This window comes from Typopeltis vanoorti, chromosome 2, assembly GCF_054136105.1.
Source record: "Typopeltis vanoorti isolate ZY-2024b chromosome 2, IOZ_Tvanoo_1.0, whole genome shotgun sequence".
NCBI lineage: Eukaryota > Metazoa > Arthropoda > Arachnida > Uropygi > Thelyphonidae > Typopeltis > Typopeltis vanoorti.
This window is the reverse complement of record NC_143550.1, coordinates 123,324,223-123,346,772: the sequence shown is the minus strand read 5'-3', so window position 1 is coordinate 123,346,772 and position 22,550 is coordinate 123,324,223. Positions and strand designations below refer to the sequence as shown.

The following is a 22,550-nucleotide window of genomic DNA, read 5'->3' as shown; positions in this document are numbered from 1 at the left end:
ACAGAATATATGCTAATTAAATTTTTTTGCAACTCTTATGTATTATTATGGGTTGTCTATGGGTCTTATATATACACAGTGGTATCTCGCTAATCCGAACCCTCCAGTAATCCGAACTGTGATTTGAAAGAAAAAAGTTTTATTACATATTATTATTTTGTGTACTATTATTTTTATTTAATAATTATTATTTTAACTATTATTATTACAGTACAGTATTTTTTTCATACTGTCGATTGTGCAGTTATACCGGAGGCCTATTTTGATTTAATTATGTGTTCACATTTGCTTTTTTATACTGTACAGTACGTACTGCATTGTCAGCATGAATCACAAATATACATAAAAAGAGGAAATTCAAAACGTGCATAATTTGATGAAAAATATAAATCCAGATGTTACGGAACGGATTACAGGCAGAACCGAAAGTGAATTCGAAATCAAATCAGATGCTGAAATTATAAATATGACACTACAGAATGAATTAGAAGACGATGAAAAACTCGAAGAAAAAAAAGTAAAACATGAAGAGGCAGCTGACAGTTTTACGTGTATAGAATGGGCTAAGCAGAATGATACACCATTCCATAAAATTTTGTTGCTAATGCAGCTCCGAGAAGAAGCATTCGAAAAAAGTTTAACTTCCAAGAAGCAAAAGAAAATCGGTGACTTTTTTACAAAGAAATAAAAAACATTTTTTTGTGTTATTTTGTGAAACTTTGGAGGTGAAAAATGTTGCCTGAGAGCTCACTCCAAAATGTCCCATAAATGTTCTACAGGATTTAAGTCTGCTGATTGGGATTGCCATGGCAGATAGGACATCTCATGTTCTGCAAACCACCAAGTGATGATATTTGTTCAATGAATGGAAGCATTATCCTGTAGAAAACATGGCTTTTAAGAGAAGAGTGTGTCAACATGAGATGAAGATGATCACTTATGATTGAAAGATAATGTGTAGCATCCACTCTGCCTTCCAATAAAATAAGTGGACCCAAATCATGCTGTGAGAATGCACTTCAGACCATTACGGAACCACCAAAACATTTCACAGATGGAAACAAGCACTCTGGCTGGTAAACTTCCTTTGGTTGATGCCACACATGTATTCATCCATTTGCAGTGTGACTGTAGATTCATTGGACCACATCACATTCCTCCAATGTTCTGGAGTAAATCAAAGGCTTGTGTAAGGTAACCCAACCATGATATCCAACTCTGTGTAGTTTCCAGTGCAAAGTTTTTGTTGAAATGAGTTTCTCATGGTACAGTGCATTAATGCTCGAATGTCCCTCTTTGGCAGTAAATGCTTTCATCCACTATTGCATTTCACTGATGATGTTTGTCTCGTTGACTGCCATGCTGGCATAACCTCAGAATTTGTTCCTCAACTAACATATGCAGTTTCAGCTGTTCTGATCACAGATGCACTGCCAGTCTGGCTCCAACAATCACACCCATTTCAAAGTCACTGAGGCCTTGTCTGGATTCCATTCTAGCATGCAATAAATGGTGCCAGGCTTCCGTTTGTCTTTATATACACACACATCCTTAGGAATGTTGGAAGTATATTTGCATACCAACTGCATCTGGGTTTGGTGCATCGTAGGTGCTAAATTGCAACTACCACTAGCTCTGTGTTGCCATATTTTTGTCCATTACCTGTAAACTAGCGTACTATAGGTTTTATAATACATTAATATGTGGTCCATAACCTTTTGTGGGAAGGAGCCACCTAAAAATAAATTAAAATCTTGCAGCAACACAAAGATGTTAAACAGTAAAACGCTATCTGCAGCAAAACACTGTCAAGATACATCTTTATAATGCTTATAAATTGACATTATGCCTGTGTAAATGTCTTTCTCTCAAGCATTGAAACTGCAGCCAATAAACTGAATAAACAGAAGTGTCAATAAAATAAATATACTGTTTAAATTAAAATTGCAACATAAATGGTAACATAAAATTAATTTAAATCACTGTGACACCTGATTTTCAGTCAATTTTTAGGCTTTCCAGCTGTTTAATCAGTTATAATGATCATTTGCTACAACATTAATCCCAACAACTGTCAATTCTCATAACAGGCTTCTACTGTATTATAAATATTATAAACCTAATTTGTGTCAGGATATTCATCTTAGCATTTTAATAGTATTGCACCATACCAAAATAAATAAAAGATCAATTTATTAACTGGCATATATTTCATAATTTATTAACATATAATAAATTATGAAACATAATTTATATTTCACTGGATTTCAAACCAGCATCTTGAGAATGCAACTACTTGTAACAATTCAAAAGCAACACTGAATACAGAAAATAATTCAGGCTGCAACCATACAAAGACCTGAAAGTCCTCATTTAGTGTCCCCAATATATAAACAGTCCCCCCCCCCCCCGCCGCCTACCCAGTGTTGAGCTGGAGTTGAGATTAGGAGTGTTTCACAAAGCTGATGCTGACTAAAAATATTCTAACTTAACTTCTGTATAGCATGCTGATTTTATTTTATCTAATCCTATGTGAAGTGTTCAAAGCATGGTCTACCAATCTTCTGCCCTACTATAATTGAGGGCGACAATTTATATCTTGGGTTCCTGTCTGGCCAAGTTACAGTTATGGCACACTTTACACACACACACACAGATGTGAAAGAGGAGGATAGAGTTTATCTTTTAGTGAGCAGGTCAGGACTGCTAGTTTGAAGTGTGGTTTGAATATGGTGTAAAGGTTACATTTTATTAGCTATATTTTCAGATGTATCCCAGATATATAAGATAAGAGTAGTAATGCTACTAGTCTTGTGTTTGGGAAGGCAGGAAGACATTCAAAGGACCACACCTCAGAACCTTTAAAAAGCTTTTTGGATTTTTGGTCTAAAACCAGTGGCCAAAAAAAAAGTGTAGCAAAATTGTGTTTTGTGGCAAGAGTTGCATCACTAGAACAAATAACTTCAGGCTCTATCAATAAAGTGATAGAGCCCGAAGTTCAAAATTTTGAAGATCTCATATGTTGGGAAAGATGATGGTGTAACTGTTTATGCAAGTATCTTTCAGTGTATGTGTTTTGGGTTTCTATATATTGAACAAAATAGTGAACCATTTGAAAGACATGTGATTAGTGCATCCAGAAAGGACAGACAATTATTTGATGAATTTCTAATGTAAAGTGTATTTTAAGAATGTTGGCTGTTTAAGATGAAAGAATCTGAAGTATTTGAAAGATCAGCTATGGATGACAGAAAATTCATCATCCACAGCCAGACTAAAGGTTAAAAAGTACTGGCTAAATTTGCTCTCCAAAGCAACTACTATTTTGTTATGTAAAGCACCCAGAGCATTAGAGTTACTTTCAAACCTTAAATCTGGTTGATATGCTTGGTCACGTGGACAAGATACTTTAGATTATTTTTTTAACTCATCTAAACAGACATTCTAAATACAATCCACATTAGAAAAAGTCAAACAACTACCTTTTCGTCTTTTAAATGATTTATCTTTTTCTATCTATAGAAAGCCAACACACACACCACACACACACACACACACTTCTGGAGATGCAGCTTTTGCCATAGAACTCAACTACTCTTGCCACACTGTTTTTAGCTAATGGCTACAGTCCGTTTTACAAAACATTAAAATACATGCTTTCCCTCTCCAAGCACAAGAGACCAAAGCACTACTATTCTTATCCCACATATCCCAAGTGCATGTGAAAAGAAGCTAAAGCCCTAAAGAAACCCTCACCATGTTCAAATCAGACTAGCAATCCTAATCAACTCACAAAGGATAAACGCCATCTGCATCCTGGAATTCTCTGTGGCTAACTTGGCATACAGGAAAATTAACTACCATCATTATGACAAGTCAGGACTGGCAGACTTTGGACACTTCTTACTTCTTCACACAGGATTAAATGAAAGAAAGCCAGTGTGCTACACAAAAGTCATTTTTTAAAGTCTACAACTCTGAACTCTCTTAATCTCAACTTCAAACCAACAATCCTCTAATCCAGCAAATCAGACTATCAATCCTAATCAACTCACAAAGGATAAACTCCATCTGCTTTCACATCCTGGATTTCTCTGTGACTAACTTGGCATACAGGAAAATTAACTACCATCATTATGGCAAGTCAGGACTGGCAGACTTTGGACACTTCTTACTTCTTCACACAGGATTAAATGGAAGAAAGCCAGTGTGCTACACAAAAGTCATTTTTTAAAGTCTACAACTCTGAACTCTCTTAATCTCAACTTCAAGCCAACAATCCTCTAATCCAAAATTTCTCAACCTTTTGCCCTTGCAGAACCCTTGAAATAATATCCTAGGGAACCCCCCCTACATAATTATTACATATCATTGTTAGTATCTTTCTTTATTATTTATGAATTTAAAGATCATGGGGAAAACAAATAATAAGTGCTATAATAACTTTATCGTTTATTTGTAATTTTCAAAATAATAAGATAAATCAAAGTAAAATGTTATATAAACAAAAATATGTGCCAAAGAATTGTTATTTGAAACAAATATGAATAATAAAGTTTAATTTTCTAATGTGAAACCTGTGCTTATCTTTTGGTACACAAATACTTAATTCGGGTTCGGATTTTAGATAAACAAACACAAATTTCATCTTCAACAGAAAGGAGACTATTTCTGTCTTTCCTCTTAATACTTGTCAAACAAGAAAAGCTTGCTCACACATGCAAGACGTTGAAAACTGCAGCAATATATTTATTGCTTTCCTATGAATAGTAGGATACCCTTCTTTAACAGAAATCTCCCAGGGATAGGTCAGTAAATCTCATCTTGAATGTACGATCAGATTGCTGCCCCACAAAGTTCTTCCTCTTCTCTTAAAGTCAAGTTTTCAGGATGAGCAGAAGATTCCGAGTATGGATCTCTCACCCAATCATACATTTGTGTTGGAAGGGACGGAAAATAATGTTCAATTTTTATCATCCAGGTGGGTTACAATAAGACTTGAAATTTGATATCATTCTTTACTTTTAATCCCCAACTAAACGCACAATTTGTAACGATATAACTACTAAACTGATGAAATAATAAAAATCGATTGCTCAAACTATCAACTGCAACCTGAAATAAAGGAGTAACCTTCCCAAAAATGACGATCACTGTAAAGTGGAATTTAGCCGAGAAGACATACAAACTTTTCATATTAATGAAGGAATACGTACCTACATGCTAGAAAACACATAGGATTGATAAGAAACTGGCTGCACTTCTCACATTTCTTGCCTGCACCGACTCATAAACGACACTGGCTAGCGCAAGAATTAGCTCCAGTTGACGTATGATAAGTGGATCACAGACAGCATTGCTTCGCATCCAAGTGGGAGCTAATACAACTAACACAAACTCGAATTTATTCCTTTCAGAGAACGTTTATTATTTTCTTACACTGTTTAAGTTATTTATTTGCCACTGCTATTCATTATTATTTCTCACAAAACCCCAGTTGAGAAACGCTTCTCTAATCCATACTATGTATAGATTAGACAATTAATATGTATGAGGGTGGTCTGAAACGTTCTTGGCCTAACAAAAACTAATTTATTTCAAAATTTTTATTTTTCAACATAATCTCCCTTAAGATTTAATACATTTATTCCAGCGATGCTTCAGCATCATTATCCCGTCCCTGTAGTGGTTCTCAGTAAGATCTGCAAAATACCACTCTACAGCTCCAATCACCTCTTGATTCAAAGAAAAACACTGACCAACAAGGAAGAGTTTTTAGTTTTGGGAAGAGACAGAAGTCAGAAGGAGCCAAATCTGGAGAATAGAAGGTGGGTGTTCCAGCAATTCATAGTGCAGAACACTTAATTTTCCAATTGCCAAAACACCTTTGTGGGCAGGTGCATTGTCCTGATGAAAGATGATTTTTTCTTCTGCAAACTAGGTCTTTTCTCACAAATTTTGTCTAGTCTGGTTAAAAGACCAGAATAATATTCATTTTATTGTTTTACCCTTTTCAAGATAATTAATAAACAAAATGCCTTTAGCAACCCAGAACGCCGATGCCATGACTTTGCTGCAGATGGAACTGACTTTGTCTTTTTTGGTGCTGAACAATTGCCTTCTGTTCACTGTTTTGACTGCTATTTGAATTCTGGTGTGTAATGGTGAATCCAAGTCTCATCCATAGTAATAAATTGACGGCGAAAATTAGTTTTATTCTTGTTAAAACGCTCCAAGCACTGTTCAGAGATTTTCATGCGAGTGTGGTTTTGATCTGCTGTGAGCAAGCGCAGCACCCATCTTGCACAAAACTTTTTCATATGCAATTCTTCATGCAAAATATATCCTAGACGTTCTTTTGAAATGCCTATAGTCTCAGCAATTTCATGCACTTTGACTCGCCAGTCATCCAATACCATATCGTGTGCACCTGATCAATGATTTCTGGTGTTGTTACACTCTTTGGACATCCTTCAAGTAGATCATCTTCAAGGTTGGTACAGCCATGTTTAATTTTGGCAGCCCATTTCTTAATTGTCGAAAACGAAGGAGAAGAGTGCCCATAACTTTTATGATCTTCGAATGAATTTCTTTTTAGCATTAAACTTTCTTTTACAAAGAATTTTAAATCCGCATGATACTCAATTTTATCCATTTCAAGGAATACAGACAACACTTTTGCTTCAGACAGCTGTATATGAATGACTTGCAATTTCACATGGATGCTTATGACAGATGTACCAACTTAGGAAAAAAAAAAGTTTTTTTACCCTTTTGGCATTAATTTAATTAAAGAAATAAGTAAGTTATAAGTAAGTAAGGGGTGCTTAAGGGTCAAAGCTGTATAACTGAGAGGAGACCTCCACATAGCCTTTAAAGGAATGCGGAGAACCGACCAGGGCTTCTGACCTAATGTCCAATCCTAACCTTCTCGTGGTGCACCCTGTTGGGTATCTACTTGGATACTGAACGAACGAGGATGGGCTGGCAATTTGGGATTTAGCCCACCAAATTGTATTCTTATTGGTTAAACCAAAATAAAAAATGATGGTACAACATGACAAAATTTCATGCCGGCTGGGGTGTCGCCCGGTTAAACAAGGCCCCCGTTGTTTTCGCCAGGGAACCAGGGCGAACAGCGAAAAGTCAGCTACTGGAACAAATCTGAAAACAAGCCTCGACTCAACATCACCAGAGTTAAAGATCGGTACTATCAACGTAAGAGCCTGAATGCCAAAGAAATGGAGCTAGCTGAGGAATTAGATAAGTACCAGATCGACATAATAGGTGACTGAAACAAAAAAGACCAAAACTGGTGACATCTTTCTGAGCAATAAATACAAAATGTTATATTCAAGCAATGACAATCAAGGAAAAGGAGTAGCCAAAGTATTCAACACAAAATATGCGGCTAATCTTCTTGAATGGCAGTCGGTCTCAAGTAGAGTAATGTGGACAAATATGAGAATGGGGAACTGGACAATGAGACTTATTTGTGCCTATGGTCCCACAGAAGGTTCTACTAAGGTAGAAGTGGAGGAATTTTTGGAGGCTTTAGAAAAAAGCAACTGACACAATGAAAAAGGAAAAGTTGGTCCTTGTTAGGGATCTAAATAGCAGAGTAGGAAATGATTGTGAGACATACAAAAATGTTTTGGGAAAATTTGGTGAAAAGAGCAAAGCTAATAATAATTGCAAATACTGTTGGATTTCTGCTCAGGACATGGACTGGTTATTACTAACACCATGTTCCAACATAAAAATGTGCACAAATTCACATGGAGAGAAGAGGAAAGGAATAAGAAAATTCTCATTGACTATGTTATTGTTGATAGTGATGTTTTCTCCCTGGTGCAGAACACCAGAGTGTACAGAGGATTTGAAATTAGAAGTGATCACTATTTAGTCTTGAGCAGGATAAAATTGAATTTCATATTGAAAAGAATAACACGTATGAAAGTTTTAAAGCGAATAAAAGTTGAGCAGCTCTCAGATGTGAACTGTAGACTAAAATACACAAAGATTATTGAAAAAAAAAATGAAAGAGGTTTCAGAACAGGAATCAAACCTTGGAGATTCAGTGGCAAATCTGCCAGTGAGACATGTGGTGAGGTTGTCTGCAAGGATAAAAAAATCAGAACTCCGTGGTGGACACAGGAAGTTAAAGAGGCAGTGAAGGAAAAGAAGAAAGCATATCAAAAGTTCCTGTCAAATAAGTCAGCTTGTGCTCTTAGAGAATATAGAGACAAATGCAAGAATGCTAAACATTGTGTAAAACTAGCAAAACAAAAGTCATGGGAGGACTTTGGCAAGAATATAGAAAATAAATATCAAGAAGGTGGCAAAATATTCTGGAAGTTGTTGAGGAAGCTTAGGAATGGATTAAAGAGTGCTGTAAAAGGAGTTAGAGATGATAAAGGTGACATGAAAACGGTAGAAAAAGATATCCTCGAAGTACGGAGTAATTACTTTGAAAAACTGCTAAATGAAACAAGCAGTGATGACAGCACACTGGTAAAAAACACCGACCAGGCATGCAGTCAGGAATACATATCTATAATCGAAGTAGAAAAAGCAATCAAAGGCTTGAAATGTAGAAAGGCAGCAGGAGTAGATGATATTCAACCAGAAATGCTGAAATATGGTGGTATAAGACTCTTACAGTGGCTGCACTGCATAGTTCAGAAAGCCTGGTTAGAGGGACAAATTCCCGATGATTGGAGTAGAGCTCTCATAGTACCCATATATAAAAAGGGAAATAAAACAATGTCAGATTTACAGAGGTATTTCCCGACTGAGTGTTCCTGGCAAGATCTATGCAAGTATACTTGAGAAACGGTTGAGAAGAATTGTGGAAGAAAAGCTTGGTGAAGAACAAGCTGGATTCAGGCCAAATAGAGGCTGTCAGGATCAGATCTTCACTTTACGACAAATAGTCGAGAAAGCATGGGAATATAACAAAGATTTGTATTTAAGTTTTGTCGATTTGGAAAAGGCATATGACAAGGTGCCAAGAGAGAAGCTATTCAATACGCTGCAGTTATATGGTGTCAATGGGGCATTATATCAAGCTATACTTAGTCTTTATTTGAGTTGTAAGTCAGCAGTTAGAATTGAAGGAAGTACAGGAAGATGGTTTAATGTTAAATGTGGTGTGAGACAAGGATGTACATTATCCCCTCTGTTATTCATTATCTATATGGATCACATTATGAAGGAAAGTGGTATTAAACATGATATCAAAACTGGAGATGTTAATGTCAGCTCTTTGCTTTATGCGGATGATGTTATACTTCTAAATAAATCTGCTACAAGTCTGCAAGATTCTCTGACTAAATTGAATAACTGTTGTAATAGATATGGTATGAAGGTCAGCAATAAAAAGACAAAGACAATGAAAATAGGCAGAATCATTGAAAATGTCAACTGCGTTGTGAATGGAGAACCTGTGGAACATGTAAAACATTTCAGCTACTTATATTTGTAGATTTAGGGACACAAAACACACATGTTGAACAGATTATTTTATTAATTACTAATAAAATAAAACTTGACGTTTCGACCTCTATATCGAGGTCATCATCGGAAGAATACAACTGTATAAGGAACCAAGCTACATGCTCATGTCGTGTATATCGGAAAACTAAATGTACGTAGTTAATAAATCATTTTTCCTAGCCTGACCTCTAGTGATAAAAAATAAATAAAATAAAAATTAAAAAAATAAAATAAAATAAAATAAATTAATTTAAAATAAATTTAAAAAAAATAAATAAATAAAAATATATATATATATTATAAATCAATGAATACAACTACAATAAACTGCTAAAGTCCTCTTGTATTAATATTCTTCTGGATAGTTCTGATTGTTATAAAATGATTTCTTTCAGTTGCTGTTGAATGTTCCAAACACTTCACCAGGTTATCTTCTTGTAGTGGGATTTTTCTAAGGCTAGTTTAGGCTGTTATACAGGTTGTAGATGGGTCCTCCACATTCTTGAAATGGTTAGGCCATCATTTTTGTTGAGAATTGGATTGTGTTTGAGCATCTCACATGACTCTTTAAATTTTCTCTCAAACCAAGTTTTGGTGCAGTGTAGGGATTTGGTATTTTTCCAGTCAATTCTGTGGTATGTTTGGAGTGCATCGGTCAGAAAGGCCAGTTTTACCAAAATGGAGGTATTTAATGTGTCGTTTGTGTTCGTCTTGTCTGATTGGGATAGTTCGCCCTGTTTCCCCTATGTATGGTATGTTGCATGTGCATTGTATTTTGTATACCCCTGGGTGTGCTAGGTGTGGAAGAGGATCTTTAGAAGAACTGAGTAGGTGTCTTAACTTATGTGGGGGTTTAAAGGTGGTTTTAATGTTGTATTTGCGAAGTGTTCTGTCTATTTTTTCAGAAATGCCTCTAACATAAGGAATGGCAATAGCATTCTTGAAATCTTTTTTGTTCTTACTGGTATCTTTATGGAGGATCTTGTGAATAGTTTTTTTACTGTATCCATTTTTGATAAATGTTTGGTTGATGATCTTGTATTCCTGGTTTAGAGCCTGTTCATTAGAACAAATAGTTAGGGCTCTGTGTTTAAGGGTGCTTATGATACCTAGTTTGTGTTGGGTGGTGGTAAGAATTTTTGTGTATGTATTGGCCTGTGCGTGTAGGTTTGCGGTAAACTGAGAAGGAGAGACAGCCAGAGGGAAGACGTGTGACAAGTGTGTCTAGGAAAGGACAGGCTCTAAATAAATGTTTGGTTGATGATCTTGTATTCCTGGTTTAGAGTCTGTCCTTTCCTAGACACACTTGTCACACATCTTCCCTCTGGCTGTCTCTCCTTCTCAGTTTACCGCAAACCTACACGCATCTTGAAATCTTCTTGAAATCTTTTTTGTTCTTACTGGTATCTTTATGGAGGATCTTGTGAATAGTTTTTTTACTGTATCCATTTTTGATAAATGTTTGGTTGATGATCTTGCATTCCTGGTTTAGAGCCTGTTCATTAGAACAAATAGTTAGGGCTCTGTGTTTAAGGGTGCTTATGATACCTAGTTTTTGTGTTGGGTGGTGGTAAGAATTTTTGTGTATGTATTGGCCTGTGCGTGTAGGTTTGCGGTAAACTGAGAAGGAGAGACAGCCAGAGGGAAGACGTGTGGCAAGTGTGTCTAGGAAAGGACAGGCTCTAAATAAATGTTTGGTTGATGATCTTGTATTCCTGGTTTAGAGCCTGTCCTTTCCTAGACACACTTGCCACACATCTGCCCTCTGGCTGTCTCTCCTTCTCAGTTTACCGCAAACCTACACGCACAGGCCAATACATACACAAAAATTCTGACCACGCACTCCAAACATACCACAGTATTGACTGGAAAAATACCAAATCCCTATACCGCACCAAAACCTGGTTTGAGAGAAAATTTAAAGAGTCATGTGAGATGCTCAAACACAACCCAAATCTCAACAAAAATGATGGCCTAACCATTTCAAGAATGCGGAGGACCCATCTACAACCTGTATAACAACCTAAACTAGCCTTAGAAAAATCCCACTACAAGAAGACAACCTGGTGAAGTGTTTGGAACATTCAACAGCAACTGAAAGAAATCATTTTATAACAATCAGAACTATCCAGAAGAATATTAATACATGAGGACTTTAGCAGTTTATTGTAGTTGTATTCATTGATTTATAATATATATATATATTTTTTTTTTTTTTATTATTTTAAAAAAAAAATTTTTTAATTAATTTTATTTCATTTTATTTTTTTATTTCTTTTATTTTATTTTTTTAATTTTTATTTTATTTATTTTTTATCACTAGAGGTCAGGCTAGGAAAAAGGATTTATTAACTACGTAGATTTAGTTTTCCGATATACACGGCATGAGCATGTAGCTTGGTTCCTTATACAGTTGTATTCTTCTGATGATGACCTCGATATAGAGGTCGAAACGTCAAGTTTTATTTTATTGGTAATTAATAAAATAATCTGTTCAACACATGTGTTTTGTGTCCCTAAATCTACAAATATGAGTGCTGATCACCGTGTAACCTTAAAAGAAAGCTACTTAGGCACGATTTTTACTGAAGATGGTAAATTAAATATAGAAATAGACAAGAGAATCAGCAAAGCTGGTATGGTGGGAAGTCAATTGAATAAATTCATATGGAATAAGAGAGAAATTAGTCGGAACACTAAATTAGCTGTATACAAGACAGTGTTCAAACCAGTTTTAACTTATGGATCTGAGAGCTGGGTCAGAAGTTAAACACTTGGCCAAAGACTAGAGACCTCAGATATGATAGTCCTGAGAAAGATTATAGGCGTGAACAGATGGCATCAATTGCAATATCATATTAAAAACCAGGATATTAGGAAAGAACTTGACATTGTCAGTATCCAGGAATGCATTAGCAGAACTAATTTCAGGTGGATATGGCCACTTAAACCGAATGGGCGAGGAAAGATTAGCAAAACAAGTGTTCTCTGCCAGGTTGTCAGCAAAACGACCCAGAGGAAGACCAAGATATAGGTGGATTGATACGGTACAAAGTGCCTTAGATGATAGAAATATAAGATCTGATAATGTTCGAGTCTTGACGAGTAACAGACTGATTTGGAGGAAAATTGTAGATAGGAAGTTAATGATGTAATTTTTTTTCATGTAGTACTATCATATCCTGTACACTCATTGGAAGGTACATGTCAGGAATTTGATGATGATGATAAGTAAGTTAAATTAATCTTTATTATTCACTATTTGGATTGTGTAATGTTGAAAAAGCAGAGATTAATGTCATCCTAATAGTTAATCCTGTCCACAAGTTAGGATAACAATGCTAATTCTATTCACACAATCTGTAAACTGCGTATGTTTTCCAGTCAGTTTATTTTGTAGAGGGAGGATCCCTTTTTTTTTTCATGTGGCTCCCACCCAGAAAAGATTATTAGAAACCTATAGTACATTTGTTTCGTGGGTGAGCTAAAGATTTCCCCCTTGCATTTATATCAATTTTACATGTATTTTGTATTTAAAAAAAAAAAAAAAATACATTGTTAAGAAGCCATAGTCCATAGCTCTAGACACCAAACATGGAATTTCAAGTCTTAAAGTGGTCTCACACCAATTCATTTCCTACCCAAAGACAATCACCAATCAACAGGCTGTGGGTTTAAAAGCAGATACACTAATCATTAGGCCAACCTTATCTCTGGTTAATAAGTCTTTATAAATGTTCTTTGTATTTTTATATAAAATTTGAACTTAGGTCTATGCTACAAAAATGCTTTCTGTCATTTTATTTTTATTTTTTTATTATTTTTTTTTTTTTGTGGTAAAAACTTGTTAACACTAGATTTGAAGACTTGTAGATTGTACTCTTTCGAAAACATAAAAGATAGGAATAAAGATGAAGAAAAATTTGTTCTATGAGTTTGCAGATGAACTGCAAAGAGATGGCAAATAGTGTGTGTGTGTTTTAATAGATTTAGAATAGGGTGAGGAAACCAATGCCAATTCTAATAGCGTGAATTAGTGATGGATCATTAATCTTCCACTGCTCTTGTCTGTAATGAATCAAGTATATGTAAGTACAATCAGAGAAATGTTATTAGGATCAGAAGACATTTAATTTGGCATCATTCCCAAGGATTCTGCGGCTAATATTAGTAATCCCATGCTCTGTGAGGCCCAATTTGTTCCATTTCTTTAAGGGAAATGTAGAATTGGTGTTCAGAAAGGTGGCGTATAGAAACAGATTGGCCTGTTGTCCAAAGTAGAATAACTTGCAGTTGCATGGGACTGAATAGAATCCAGGTATCAGTAGAGATGGAATTTTATCTTTTGGAGATGGCATCAATGAGCTAATTGAATTTATAGGCTTAAAAGTTGTGGAAATATTAAATTTCTTTAAGGTGCAAGAAATGCATTCTAAAATGCCTTTAATGTATAGGATGACAATTCTGTCTTCTCTTTTCCATTGTTTTGGAGTTGTAACCATTAAGAATAGCAGTTTCTTTAAATGTAGAAATTTCTTTTTGAAATAGATTAGACAAAGAAAACAGATAATATGAGCTGGAAAGGCGTTTAATAATGTCATACTTTCTTCAGTTAAGAGAGAAAGAAAATTTGAAAGAAACATACAAAATTTCAGAGTTTCTTTCAAATATCCTTTCTCTCTTAACTGGACATTCCTTTCTTATATTAAAAATACAAGCACCGTATCTCAAACTAAATATCTGAGACTTCATTCTATACATTTACTAGTAAGCACTGATATAGTGTCATTTTTTTGAAATTTTTTTTTTTTTACAAATGTTCCTCTAGCTTACACTCTAAAATTTTTATCATCTAAATTTCCATCAGATATTCTAGACCTCTTCATGTTTATCATGTATTCTGGATATTTTAGCTGGAATGAAAAGCCTTTAACAAATTTAGAGTATCAGCATCCCTCACAAAAGTATGGCATTATTAAATGCCCTCTATCCAAAGCTGCGCATCTGTTCTTTGACTAATCTATTTCAGAAAAAATTTCTACAATTAAAGAAACTGCCATTCTCAATTGTTACAATCCCAAAAGAGTAGAGAAGATTACTAACCATTTTTTCCCATCCTCTATTAAAAAAACATATGGAATTGCCATCCCATAACATTAAAGCCATTTCTTGCACTTTAAAGAAGTTTAATATTTCCACAACTTTTGAACTTATAAATTCAATTAGCTTACTGATATCATCTCTAAAAGGTAAAATACCATCTCTACTGATACATGGATTATATTCAGTCCCATGCAACTGCAAGTTATTCTAGTTTGGTTAATCAAGCTAATATGTTTTATATGGCTTTCCAAACACCAATCTTACATTTCCATTAAGAAACAGAACAAATTAAGCCTCGAAGAACATGGGATTACTAATGCTAAACACAGGATCCCTTGGAATGATGACTACATAAGCATTCCTATAAATATGAGCATCTCTTTAAAGAGCATTCCAAAGTATTTCAGCATTACCAAATCTCAACCTTAATGATGGACGCTATGCCAAAAATCTGGGAAATTATTAAGAACTATACTGTTTAATTATATATATTTTAATAATCATATGCACACACTTCAATATAATATTTTTACTTCACTGTCTCAACAATTGCATATAAGGAGAGATTCCATTCTCCATGTACCTTTATTGTTTATTTTTTTTTTTTCTTAATTTCAGATTGTTTTACACTAATGATATGTGAATTGAAATATTTGTAATTAATCCATCTTAAATATTTTCAATTGTGTATGTGTTTAGTAAAGAAAAAAAAAATTCAGAATAATTTTTTCTTCTTTACTAAATCTTTCCGTATTATACCTATGATACACAAATGAATTTTCAAATATTCTCTTTTGTTCTTAGATTTTTTCCTACTTTCATTATCAGAAATACAAATTTATACCATAAGTTTGCATTTTTATACTAGCCTTAATCAGTAATAAAGACATTTATTTCCCCTAAAGTATCCTCAAGGAATTAGATGTGACACTGTCATAGTCGAACTTATTTCATTATCAGCTGTTCTGCCAACATTTCCCCTCTGAATCCCTATTATAACTCCCTAAGGTAGATATAGCAAACTTTATACTATATGATGATACATGTATAATTTAGTTAAATAGAAATATATCTTTATATTATCTTACAGCTCTGTGGTGCATTCTGGAGCAACATTTGTCATTTGATTAGAAAGAAATCTGAGTTGAAATCCTATTTAGGGCACAATGAACATATATAAGAGCTAATGACAAGTCGATCAATATCGTACATCAAGATAGCAGAAAGGGTTCCTTCCCCTATATGCAAAAAATACACAAATTGGACAGAAAGCACACGAATGACAAACTATAGACACATACACACAGAGAGGGAGAGACTTAACTGACATATCTTAAATCATTAGTTTTAAGAAAGCCACCACACTATTTGGCTATAATAAGCCAGGTAACATAAATGGGTGAATTAAATATGAGATTAATGTTTGATCAACTCTGGGTTTTAACTAACAGCAAAAATGTATGACAGTAATTTTCCCATATATCCATTTTTGCTAATTGTAGATGAGTTTGGATGTGGCTTATTTAAAAACTACCTACCTGAAATTATGCTCTTTATTAGCTGTCACTGAAATTCACAAAGGATAATTATTTTGCAAAGTCATGAATTAAATCTGCATTAAAGTAATTAAAGCATGATAAGTAAAATAGTAATATGCTTGCAAGCCACGAGACACACCAGCTTATTGAAAAAAAAGATAAGGAACTAAAAACACACTGTCCAGAATGTTAGAAAATATGAATAAGAATAAAAACTATCAGAGAAAATTTCATTGAGGGTATATAAAATCGAAGAAAGCTACCCCCCCACCGTCAAGATTCACTACAAATTAAATGTCATTAGCACAAAGAGAAGAATAAATTTTAAGCAAAGACTGGAATGAAATGTTTTTTTTTCCTTCTAAATATGAATCCCACACTCTTTAAATGCTGTTAGCCAATGGTACATTGGTACATTAATAAAAATGCCATGAATGGGTAAGGGTTAGACAATCCAGAAATCCTGCTCTAGAGAAAACAAAAACATGAAAACTTTTCCAAGTCACTATAGGCCTCCAATATTAGCAGGATGGTGGTCTCACACCACTCAGTGAAATTCATCCATTACCTAGATATTCACCAAAACATCCATGCCTGCAGGAATCTGAACCTACAGCCTGCTGAATGACAGCGGATATCTGAAGATCAAGCAGAGAATTTAACTTTAACTGCACTTTATCACAATAATTCAAGAGGGAGTGAAATCAAGTTTATCTTGCCAAATTTTTGCTGATATAGTTTATAATGAACTTGATAGATTTGTAATAAATAAATTGGCACCTTTTGTTTTACAGAAAGTGCTGATAAAATCAGCATACACAACAGCCAAGATGAAAGTGAGCAGAAATATAAAGCACTTATTAAGAGGAAGATGTAATTATCTTACTAAGTCCCACTAAGTAAAAATATTAATGAAATTATCAAGAAAAGCCTTTTTTTTAAAAATCCAATTTTAGCTCTTTCTGACAGATATTTAAAGTTGCATTTAATTTCAATCCCATAGATTTCTCTCTCTCTTTATCTAGCTATGAAGCCCTCCACCAAATTCTATCAGTGATAACTGAACTGACTAAAAACAGGCAAAGGAAAAGTCACAATTCCTCTTTCAATGTTGACACTGAACACTTATGTGTATCCATATGCACAAGATATTCAGTGATTTGCATGTAAAAAAGGAAGGAGTTAAAAAAAAACTGATGATTCTAGATAAACAACTCCATAATGAGCAGAAAATAATGGGAAGCCAGTGAAGCAATGCAAGTATACTACCACAAGATCAACAATACTTTTTTTTTTTTAAATAAAAAACTTAACAATTGCAGAAAGCTTGATGAAAATTCTGTCATCACCAATCAGTACATTCTACTTTTTTCTAGAAAAGAGATCAACAGTATTAACTTCTGACATGGGCAATTAAAAGAAATATTCGATTTCATAAGCTTTGAATATATTAATTCAGTTTAATTCATTCATTTCTTTAACCCTTTCACTGCCAATTTAATTTCAAGAAAAATTTTCTTAGCCATTTCAGGAACACGTATTTTTAAAGTTTCTGGGCCACAAAAAATTTTCAATCCTTTTAATAACACCTATGCCAACAACAGAATCTACTTCTACAAACTTCCAGTTTCAGCAGTGAATGTGTTAAGGAAACAAATAAAACTGAAAATTTTTGATAAACTATACATGTTTTGCCGATTTTAAAACAGGCTTATGCAAAAACATTTCCCAATCTATAATCAAAGACCAATATCATAGGATTTACATTCATTCTGAGAAATCCCTATGAATATTTTTAGAAATAAATGCATTACAATCTACCCATTGAAGGTATTTCTAATAATATAGTTATACAAAAAACTGTTTTATACAAACTGTTTCAGGTTCTAAAATACTTAGAAACTGGATAATCAATTACAGTGGCTCAACCAGTTTCAATATTAAACTGGAGAGGAGGGGAAAAAAAAAGCCGATTTCTGACTCATCCAAACACTTTATTACAAGGATAAGATTTATCCTTTGGAATTGTAATTCTAATCAGTATAAACTAATTAATGTTAGAAAAACAGTAATATATCCTATCAAAACTGGGTAACAAACAAGCATCATTCTGCATTCTTAATCTCCAAGAATACATTTTACCTCACACACCCTCATGAAAACCTATGAAAATAATTTTCAGAATTCAACACTATGTTGTTTTATTATCATTATTGTATGGGTGCCTCCATTGAGTCCAAAGATTCATTGCAGGAGACCCAAACAATCCACACAATCTATCAAACCTCTCCTTGAACCCATTAACAAAGTACTAACAACTGATGCTGACAATCCATTCCACTCAATTCACAATTCTCCAAGCAAAAAATCTAGTTCTCATTCCCCTACTACAGTGCTTCCCAAACTGTGGGCTGTGGCCACCTTGGGGGCCGTGAAATAATGAAAACAAATGTAAAATGTTTTAAGACTCAGTAGATTTTTTTAAATCTTAAAAGAAATGTATTAAATTTTTATTTTTTGTCCTTTTTTTATATTTTAATGGAAAAAATCACACATCGGTGTTGGTTCACGAATTTTGCTTCTTGTGTATTTCAGCGCTTAATGAATATTAGTAAATATATGCTTATTCATATGATTCATTTCAAAGATATTGATAAGAAGCACAAAAAAGCTTACAAACATAAAATCTCGAATATAAATTATATTGAATATAAATACAATACATATTATAATAATATATGTCTATAGAACATTTCTGTTAAGGTTGCAGAAAACTAGCCGTTTGGCTTTTCATCTTAGTTATAATATATGTCTACATTGCGATTTTTTTTTCCGATGGGGGCTGCGAAATATTTTAATTTTTTCAAAGGGGGCCTTAGCATCCATAAGTTTGGGAAGCACTGCCCTACTACCCATACCTTTATTCAACTTCCAGGGATTACCTCTTGTTCAGGCTCCCCTCTAGCCAAGTGCTGAAAAATTTCCCCTGCACCAATATACTATAAAATCCTTTAAGCAACTTAAATATTTCTATCATATTCCCTCTTTTCCTCCTATCAACCAACTTCTGCAATCCCCCCCCCCTCAATCTATCCTCATAGGGAACATTCCACAGACCAGTTACCATCATGGCTGCTCACCTCTGAATCTTCTCCACTGCTTCCTCATGCCCAAGAAACCTAGGAGACCAGACCTGAGCACAGTAATCAATAACAACTGCCTTATCTCTACTTGTTAGTGTGTTCTTCAATAGCCAAATGACCTTATGGGCTACCTTAGCAACCATAGCAATATGTCATCTAAACAGTCATCTACCAGCACCCCTAAATCTCTGGCCTTCATTTCCTGGAGTACAGATCCATCAATGTGGTACACAGCTTGTAATCTATTTATATCAAAATGCATAACTTTACATTTCTCCACATTAAACTGACACCCATTATCTTTTGCCCATACTCACAGCCTATTTAAAATTGTCCTGCACACTCTCCACATCACACCTTAACTATTACTCTACCTAATTTTGCATCATCAGCATAAAACTGAATATTTCCTTTCAGATTATTTCCTATATCATTTATGTACAAATTAAACAGTAGTAGTCCCAGCACTGAACCTCACACCACACCACTAGTCACCTGTTTTCACTTTGATTCTGTCCCTCCATATACTACTTTTTGATATCTGTCCAGCAGCTACCTTCTTATTTTTCCACATAACCAGTGTCATATCTATTCCCATTTGTTCTTATTTGCATAACACTTTCATGTGGTATTCTGTCAAATGCCTTTGCAAAATCCAGCAAAATCATTGTATAGTCATTTCCTTTATTCAATTCACCTGTCTCTATTATAAAAAGTTAGACAATTACTAAGGCATCACTAACCCTTCACAAAGCCATGTTGCCCCCTCATACAGCATAATTTTTATCCACCCATTCTTGAATTCTCTTTTTGACCAATTTTTTCAACACTTTTACTACCACATCTGGGATAGTGATTGGTCTATAATTTGCTACTGCAGTCTTAGAACCTCTCTTATGCAAGGAAACTATTTTGCCATCTCTCTCCACTGCCTTGGAACTCTACCATAGCTGAGATTTAAATTAAAAAGCCTCGCCAGAGACATTGCCAGTTCACTTGCACATTCTCACAAAACCCTAGTTGATATCCCATCTAATCCCACAGCTGTATTTACATCGAGATTCTACAATATCCCAAGAACCTCAAATTAATCCACCTCTGTTCCTGCATTACTGTCTGTCACAATACGTTAAAGCAGAACCTAACTAGGATGATATACCCTTTCAAAGTGGTCATTCAGTAACTATTTTATCTGCTTCTGTCTCCTTGTGACCGTCATCATCACTCATTGAGGTTAATCTTTCACAGTCATTCTTTCTCTTACTTGCCACATAAAGAAAAAACTCTTTGGGATTTTCGTTGGCCTGCTTAGCTAGTTTCTTCTTGTTCTATGATTTTGCCTTCTTTACCATACTGAACACTTTTCTTGCTGACCCTTATACTGTTCATGAGTTTGCTGGTCACCTTTCTCCTTATATACCATCTACAGCATTTTCTTTTTTCTGAAACTCATGCTTAATGACATCACTCATCCATCTAACTCCTACCCTCCTTACCCTAGGTATACAATTTAATATAGCTTCCTCTAGATGCCCCTTAACTATCTCCCATTCAATACTAACATCCTTCCCTTGCAGTGTTTTTATGCCATGGCACAGATTAAGCTTCCTCCTATGCTTGTCATAATGTCTGCCTTGTAGTTCCACATATACTACCTTCTTGACAGAGTATTCCTTGTTTTTTACCATCTCACATGTTAAGACTGCATGGTCACTTTCCCCCAATCATATGCAAAGTGGCTACCTTAGTTACAGATAGCTCTTCTGATCCTGTAACTAGTTCCAATACTCTTGCACACTGAGTTCCCTCCATCACATGCTGCCTCAAGTAATTATCTCTCAGTAGGTGTAGCGATTCCATTTCCTTCCTGCCACATGATGTTTCTTCCTTCCAGTCTATATCTCCATAGTTGAAGTCCCCCATAATAATCACTTGACCTGTACTCATTGTATAATTTGTTGATGCATGGCTTCCAGATCATCCGTGGAACCCCTTGTCCTATAGCAACAACCAACTGTATATTTGATCTTGCTGGCCTTGATTTCACACCAGACCACTTCAAATGAAAACCAACCTCCCACCTCTCCTATTCTTTTTGGCTGCAATTCATCTGACATCATCTGCAGTACTCCCCCCTCCTCCCATCCCATCTCTATCTTTCCTGAAAATACTAAACTCTTCACATTCTATCCCTGTAACAACATCATCTGCTGTTAGGCAAGTCGCCAAAAACTCCCTCCCTCTCTTGTTCCTGATACTTCTAGCATTAGTATATAGAAACTGCAGCATCATTTTAGGCCACAACCACCTTAACTTCCTGAATTGGCTACCCTATCCAACATTTTTGCTTGATAGACTAAATTCCACACTTGGTCATTCTCGCACTCACTCCTCTTATGGGTGCTTTATCATAAGAGGAGCGAGTGTGAGAACAAACCCTTCGCATAAACTCTCCTGTTCCACTCTAATTACTTAAGTTCTCCTGAATTTGCACTTCAGCATGCTCAGTGAACAAAAGATCTCTGTAGACCCACACTATCAAAACACCATTTAGACAGTCCATGGGCATTATACAAATCCTTCTTTCCATCAAACACAGATCCACAAATCTTACATCATTCCTTCTGCACAACCTATATAGTTGATTCATTGTTTCCATACTGCTTTGATTTTCAATGGATGTTAAACAAGTATAACTAAAAATCTATCTACTCGATATTTTTAACTATCCCAAATTTTTTCAGTAATATTTTACATGTTATAAAAACAAAATATAGAAATGAATTAATATGAACCAAATTTAAAACAATAGCTGTAAAAGATTAATTATAAATATTATAAAAATGACTATCAAGCCCACAATAGCAGATGGAATTACACAGCCAAAATGACAAAAGAAGTTTATCAAATTTCATATATTCTAAAAAATAAAAAAAAATTGGAGGTGGAGCAAGTAGAACAAAACTCTTATTGCTAATATCATTAATCATAAACCTTAAACATGAGTGAATTTTAATATTGAACTTTTTTTTTTCTCACATTAGATATTTATCTGAAATATGGTCACATAATTAAAGAACCTTATAAATGTCTGAAACATATATATGTTCACTTAATACAACTCTCAAGTAGTATGGTACTTGTGTATACACAAGTACCATACTACTTACAAGTAAGTCAAGGGCATCTGTTTCTGATAAGACATCAGCAAGGCCATCAACCAGAAGTATCTGGCAGGTCAACAATCTTTATATGCTAAAAAATTAAC

At 34.6% G+C, this 22,550-nt stretch overlaps 1 protein-coding gene across 3 annotated transcripts in view; it reads right to left on the bottom strand.

Annotated features, from left to right (window-relative positions):
• LOC150109402 (uncharacterized) overlaps nucleotides 1-22,550 on the bottom strand; it is a 50,732-nt gene that overhangs the window by 8,451 nt on the left and 19,731 nt on the right. The window lies entirely within an intron of this gene.